General features: G+C 36.0%; 1 protein-coding gene across 3 annotated transcripts in view; it reads right to left on the reverse strand.

The window, feature by feature from the left end:
- Positions 1 to 7,228, reverse strand: part of abi3bp (ABI family member 3 binding protein) — a 46,307-nt gene that overhangs the window by 34,221 nt on the left and 4,858 nt on the right. The window lies entirely within an intron of this gene.

A 7,228-nucleotide genomic window follows, 5' to 3' on the forward strand; every position in this document is an offset into this window, starting at 1 on the left:
CAAAAATAAATACATTTTTCTTTAAGAATTATCTTGTTTATTTTGGCATCACAATTTAAGATGTGCATGGGATGAGTTCTGTAGTAAAGCAGATGTTCTGTTTTATACAGGAGCTTCCTTTTTCAGTTGGTATACAGTCATAGAGTATCGACTAATAAGGCATGGAGTGAAAGAAAAAGTATCACTCTCATTTGGAACTGAGAGCAAATAGCATGAGGTAATACATAGACACAGCATTACATCGCTTTTCTGAGGAAAAATGACTTCTACAAAAAAAGTTCAAATTGAAAGAGTCTGGGGACAAATGTTACACGATGGCCAGAACAAGAGAGTAGATTTGAGATGAACAGAAACCCAGAGATACTTTTTTTGGTCAAGAAAAACAGAGGACTCTGGATAAAAGCATTCAATATTAATGCAAAAAACTTTTCAATGTCCTGAAGCAGCAAAGAAGCCTAAGACTTTGTAAAGCGTTCTAGTTAAAATAAGTCTAAGGATGTGCAAGCCAAGAGTGGTGCAACTGAGTGCAACACAGGGAAACAAGTTGGTTGGAATAATAGCATGATTGGGCACTGGGTAACAGTTGGACTGGATAGACAGGTGAGTCATTGAGCAGATGGGAAACAGCTGGTAAACACAGGGAGCTGAGACACTGAGAAAAATAAAACACAGGCAAAGATATACTGCACACCTTGTAACAGCAGCTTAAGTATAAAATATTTTAATTCAAGAGAAAACAAATATATCTGGGACTAAAATCTATCAAATGCAAAGATGCAATTTGGAGCAGTTACAGTTTTTACATGTTTTTATTAATTTTTTCACACTGGAGGTGCCTACTTTCTTAACCAAAATACTTACTTGTTTACTCATTGCGACATGCACAGTATCTTACCTCCAATGAAGCAGTGTTTTTTATCAGAAATATAGACATAAGGGCTTTATTCACCAACACATGTTGCAAAAAGACGATATCCTAAGAAGACACAATCATTTTTCAGAAGATCTTTGCATGCAACCGAAGTAAGCCACTTCCCCTTTAACACAACAAATAGAAAATAAAGTCCTAAAGTAAAGCAAAACACATGTACAAAACACAAAAGTTATGAGATCTGCAAGAACAGGCAGTGTTCCCTTCAAGAGAGCAGACAGGGCAACAGACATGGCCGGATGAGTCTTAACTCAGCAGAGGGTGAGACCCGACACCAAACTTGCAGCTACTGTTTTTAATCACTACAATGGTAGATTATTAGGAGGGGGTTATTCTTTCTTCTTCACTCTTTATTATTACATTTTGTATAGGATCAGTTGATTGGAACTGCATTTAATGTTGTATATGCTAGGTTATTAGAGTCATTTCAAAACAGAGAGAAAGCAAACTAGCATTGCAGCAAACACCTCACTGTGCAAAAATCCTAAATACAGCAGAGTTGGATGTTTACAAAAGATTTTTTGTGGCCTTTTGTGAGTGTTTTTTCTCTTGCATAAAAGAGTGTGCAGCTGTTATTCTTAACAATGGCCAAACTTTGAAATTTGTGGAATGCAGAAAAAAAGTCTATGTGTAAAACCAAACATACACACATTACCACACACATACATTCCAATTTGCTTAGAATTGATCCTAGGTTTCCATGTATTTTGGTCCTGTGCAAACTTCTATATAGATCAGTAGAGATACCCCAGCTTCTAAAACAATATCTAGCTAAAGTGACATTGGACAATAAGCCATCTATCATTCTGTACCAGCAGGCCAGCACATATGCAGCAAATTAAGGAGCATTGTTATATTTTATTTTATTATCTTTTGTTTGTAGAATGGTTACTGTTATTATCTTTTTAATGGGAAAAAAGGAATGAGTTGAGCCGCCCAGTGTGGCAGTACATTTGTGAGACACATATGCTCATCACAAATACCTGCATAGCTTTGCACTAAAAATATCTTCCCTTTATAAAGGCAAAATAAACATCTACTGTTTATGCCTTATAAAAGTATGAGTGCAGTTACAACTACCATTTTAAAATCTGCTACAATTTTCAAATTGTGATTTGATGGACCTGTTTAAGCATATTTTGAGGGAATTTACTAAATCTCTGCATCAGACAGATGTGGCATTCGAGCTATGGTTCAAGATGACTTAAGAAAAAACAACCTTTCAATTATCGGCTTCTAAAAAATCTTCAGTTGCACTGTGGTTGAACTGGCAAGACCAAATCCTTAATGATGTTGGGCAGATGATAAGTCATCTGTCATCCGGTACCGGCAGGTCGAGCAGGATATCTGAACATTCACAGCCCTCATTCTTCCACATCTGATGTCCTCCAGCAATGCAAAGGCTGCTTTCCTTGCACAAGTACACATGGCATTACACAGGTATTTATGGACATGTGCAGTTTTTCTACACCTTTTCAACCCGATTAATCACCACAACTGATTTTTTGGAATAGGGATGTCAACAAAAAAATGACGTACGTTTAACACGTTCAAATGGTTGAAAATGTCAACTTAGACAACTTCTTTCAGTGTTGTAATATCACAGCTGTCCACTAGAGGGCCCCTATTCTTTCTTAAGTTAGCTATTACCAATATCTGCAAGACTTGGCGTTTGTGTCGCTATTTTTAGAAACTTTTCAAACCTCTCTAGCAACTTTATTTCAAAAAAGTATCCAGCATCAAATCCAGCGACCTTTTCTGTATTTCTTACTGTCAAACAAAAACTCAGGGTTATAAATGAGCAATTCTAGGAATACCTCTGAACATAAAGTCAAAGAACCCCTGCTCCACCACAGGAGTATAAAAATTTATCCATCATCCACCACTGGGTGAAATGCTGATTTTGTTGGCATTCTGGAGATTTTGTTTCGTGACATGAGAATTTATTAAAGATAAGCATCTTCTGTTGTTATATGTTTATTAATACATTATCCAGATTTAGCACTTTTACTAACGAATACCAAACAGCAGGTTGCTATATACAACAACACGAACAGCTCACATGAGTAAATTGTGTTATATTTTGCATCCATGCATTAATTTTGACTTTTCCTTGCATTATTTCTTCTTGTAGTATTGCACAGGAATATTTGGCACAAAATATGAAAAACACAACATACTTTTTCAATTTTTGCCTCTGATAGAAAAATTGTCACTTCATACCAGATGTGGCAATATAAGTCCAAGAACTGAGACAAATTAGCTTTGACAAGGAGTGAGAGTTATAACTGAAAGCTGGCTGCAGCACATGGAAAACAATAGCTGTGCAAGATAACTTGGATGTAAAATGGTGAGTTTTAGATTTAAAGTCATTTTGTTAATTGTATTTCCATCACTTCTGTTTCTATTTATTTTGATATTTTTTATTACTTCACAGTGGAAATCCCAAATAACTGCCTAAAACCGCCAGTCTTTAAAATATTGAGTTTTTTTGGTCTGGATAAGGATATGTACTGTGCCCCCTTAGCACAAATCCTTGGCTCAGACTACGGCTCTGAATGAAATAGTGGAACTTTGCATTGGCTGTGCTGCCAGAAGCTGCAGGACGCCAACTCAGACACTGACAATGAAAAGGGGGGAAGCCCTGGATTTGAAAAATACCATCATGCTTTTCCAGCTGTGTTTTCTATCCAAGCTGCATTTATTGCGATTCTCCCATCAATTTCATAAGTTAGAGCACAACAGGGATTGCCTCTTAAGACGAGAGACTTACAACATCTGAAGCACTGAGAAATAACTGCAAACTATTTCCAAAATCCAGAAAAAGCCAAAGTGGAATTTGTCATTTGACAACCTGTCCACATCCCATCTGTTTCCAAATATAAAATACTACATCAACAATATTCCATCTCACAAATATTCATGTATGCTGGTTGAAATAACAACCAAATCGAACCTTTAATATCATTGTTTCAACTGAACAGACAACTGAAAGTTGATCTTTCATCAAACCTACAAAGAATATAATCAAATGGGAGGCAAGCATAACATACACAAAGATATCTGCAGCTAAAATAATTATCAACATCACTCTACTTATGTTATGCCTCTTTATTGTGCTGCTCTGGTAACAAGGGCTGAAGGAGGATTATTCATGGAACTTGTGAAAGTACCAAAACCCTTTCACCCATTTTTCATAGTTTTTTGTGTATTCTAAAAAATAGAAAAATATATCATCATTGTAAAGGAATCTAATAGATCACTCTTCTAAATAAAATATAAACAATTCCCTTCAATAGATATTATAACTCAAATCCAACTGTTTGTCATTTATTGTAAGACAAAAAAATCCTGCTGTTTTGTTAGGGTATCTAAAGGTGGAGGAATAAAGTTCTCTAGAAGTCACAGCCTACATACAATTAAAAATCCATGAAAATGTTTAAAAACTGAAATTCAAATATCTTCCCTATCCAATCTGTCTTAGCCTTATCTATTTTTGGAGCAGAAGAATGTGCAAATGTCCAGTCTCCAGATGGGCAAATTATCTATACACTGGAAAAAATCTAAATCTAGAGAAGTTATTTTTTCTTAAAATAGGTGCATTTGTTCTTGGATTGAGGAGATAAAAGAGACATTTTGCCAATGAAACAAGACAATTTAGATTTAACATAAGAAAACAAAATTGCATTGTCTTATTTCAAGTCCATTTTATCTAAATATTTTATTTTAAGAGTAAAAATACTCATTCCATTGGCAAACCATCTCATTTACACACTCAGATTAAGGGTAAATGCACTTAATTTTGAGAAATGTTTACTTATTTCTAGATCGTTTTCCCAGGTAGATAGTGTATAATTGCAGAGAAAGGTCCCACTGACTTTAAGGAGCTGAATACTGAAGTGCTATTAATGCAAAACAGCAATTCAACACTTATTTAGTCCCATTCAACTGAAAGAAAATGAGATCCTTCAAGAAGTTGGTGTTAGATCATAGAGTTCAATCCATGTTTCTTCAGAAATTGCAAATTTTCTATCAAACTAATAAGCATAGCTAAGTCGTTATGTATTTAGGCAAAAACCTGAAGCTGCATTGGATTGACAGGGGTTCTTGTGATCTACTGCAACCTTTTGCACCAGAGCAACTGTGGTTACAACATAGTTCACTACCATGAATGGTTGAATTATCAACAATAGTGCTCAATTATAATTTTTAATACTGTACAGTAGCGTTAGATAAATCAAACCCTGATAAGTGTTGACTATTTACAACTATTTATAATGTCCCAACTCTGGAAAAGTGTTAACTGTTCAACACTTTCAAAAGTGCTCTTTTTTACTAGTTAGCTGAGTGCTGTGCTGATTTTTTTCTTTAGCGGTCTGAACAAAAATCTGTATTTGGAAAAATTACAAAGAAACCCCAAAACAAAATATTTGTTATATTACTGGTCTATCATAGATAATTCCAACAGACCACAATTAGGGTTGGGGTTGTCAAATGAAAAATTACTGTATTTCAAAGATGATCAAGTTTGAATACTTTAGCAAAATGCTGCTGCTGCTTTTGTGTGCATTCTTGGGAAGAAACACCTTTAAAAGTTTCTCTTCTGGAGGTGAAAAGGTAGAGGAAATTCTGGCTCTCCTCATAAATACACGTTTGATGGTGCTCTTTGGTATAGCAGTCAGATTCAGTTAAGGCATGCAAGGGCGATACTTTTCAGAACCCATTGTTGGTCAGAGAGATGAGGTTAAAAAATATGTTTGCGGGTGATTTAAAGACACATGACCTGACCCACATAAGCTCTAATGAGAATAACTGAAGCCCAGTGAAACCCAGCACTGAGAATATCTCCTGCAACTCAGCACATGTCCCTTTGACCACATCCTTAGCTGGGATAATCACATGTCCGGCTCTGGATGCAGCCATCAACTTAAATCCTGGCAGGAGAAAACCACATACTTTACCCCAAACGGCTTTGCTGCTCCCATGTGGATCTCTCCACTCTCTCACCTTATCACCACCTTGATGTAAGATTCAGCTGTGAGCAACAGCTGTTTCTTCTTATTCCCGTAAAGCTACTTTATCCTTATTCCCCTTCAATCGATCTCTGTTGCCCTAGATATGTCACCGGCATCCTATACCTTCAAACTGAGCCTCCTAACTCTCCAAACACTTTCATCTTTTCTGCTGCATTTACCACTTTATTAGTCTGATCATGACATGAGGTTCTGTTTGGTCTGGCATGGCTCTAATTTATGAGATATATATTAAGGCTAAACTGTGTCAGTCATATGGGGCTTTGCAATCTTACATTTTTATATTTCCTAGAAATTTGCATGCAGCAAAAAGTTACTCTTTAATGTCAAGGGCAAGCATAAGAAAATAATTAGAAGAAAATTAAATATTTTGAAACAAACCTTCTTGCATAACAACTCAGCTTCATCTGTCATCCCCTTATCTCTGACAGACTTACTTGTCACTGTAAAGAAAAGTATTCCCACAGCTTCATGCTGCATATACTTACATTAAATCATGGATGGCTAGCCCTCTGTTTACTAATTAGATGAAGGCATTGTTATTTTCTTTAGGTGTCCTGATAAAAACAGGGGCAATAAACCTCAAGTAGTGTAATTGAAACAGATTCTCATTTAATTGCATTATGACAGAATGTGAAAAGAGGTCAAAAGGTATAAACATTTGTGCCTAGAGACTGTATATATTTTCTTTACAGGTTTTACTGGTGATTTAATTCATGTTTAAATTAATATGCACATGTGTATCCAAAATGAATAAATGAAGTCATGATGTATGAAAGATGTATGAAAGCTGGAATTCAACCAACAACTTTTAGATTGTCAGGACAACAACTCTTACCATCGTGCCTCTATGACCTAAGAACACATCAAAGGTGTTATGTTGTGAAAAACTGAGATTTGAAGATTTTCGTTCCTTCTGCCTATCTGTGTATAATGCATTTTTTTATGATTATCTTCACAGATAAAATTTTATCATTTATTACAGTACCTCATACTTGGGGATTGTTGACCTAGTGGTGAGAGCAGTGAGCTTGTGCTATGAGAAGGTTGCAGGAACCCCGTTCGATCCCCACAGCCAGCACTCAGGCTCTCTGAGCAAAACCCTTAACCCCACACTGCTCCCTGGACGCTGCACAGTGGCAGCCCACTGCTCTCTAACGGGATAGGTTAAAAGCAGAGAGTTAATTTCTCCATTGTAAGATAAACCAAGTCCAATACTATTTCTTCCAGTAGCCATATATTTATATATATAAGTGTGTGTGTG

This window comes from Cyprinodon variegatus, unplaced genomic scaffold, assembly GCF_000732505.1.
Source record: "Cyprinodon variegatus isolate N-32 unplaced genomic scaffold, C_variegatus-1.0 Scaffold337, whole genome shotgun sequence".
NCBI classification, from domain to species: Eukaryota; Metazoa; Chordata; class Actinopteri; order Cyprinodontiformes; family Cyprinodontidae; genus Cyprinodon; species Cyprinodon variegatus.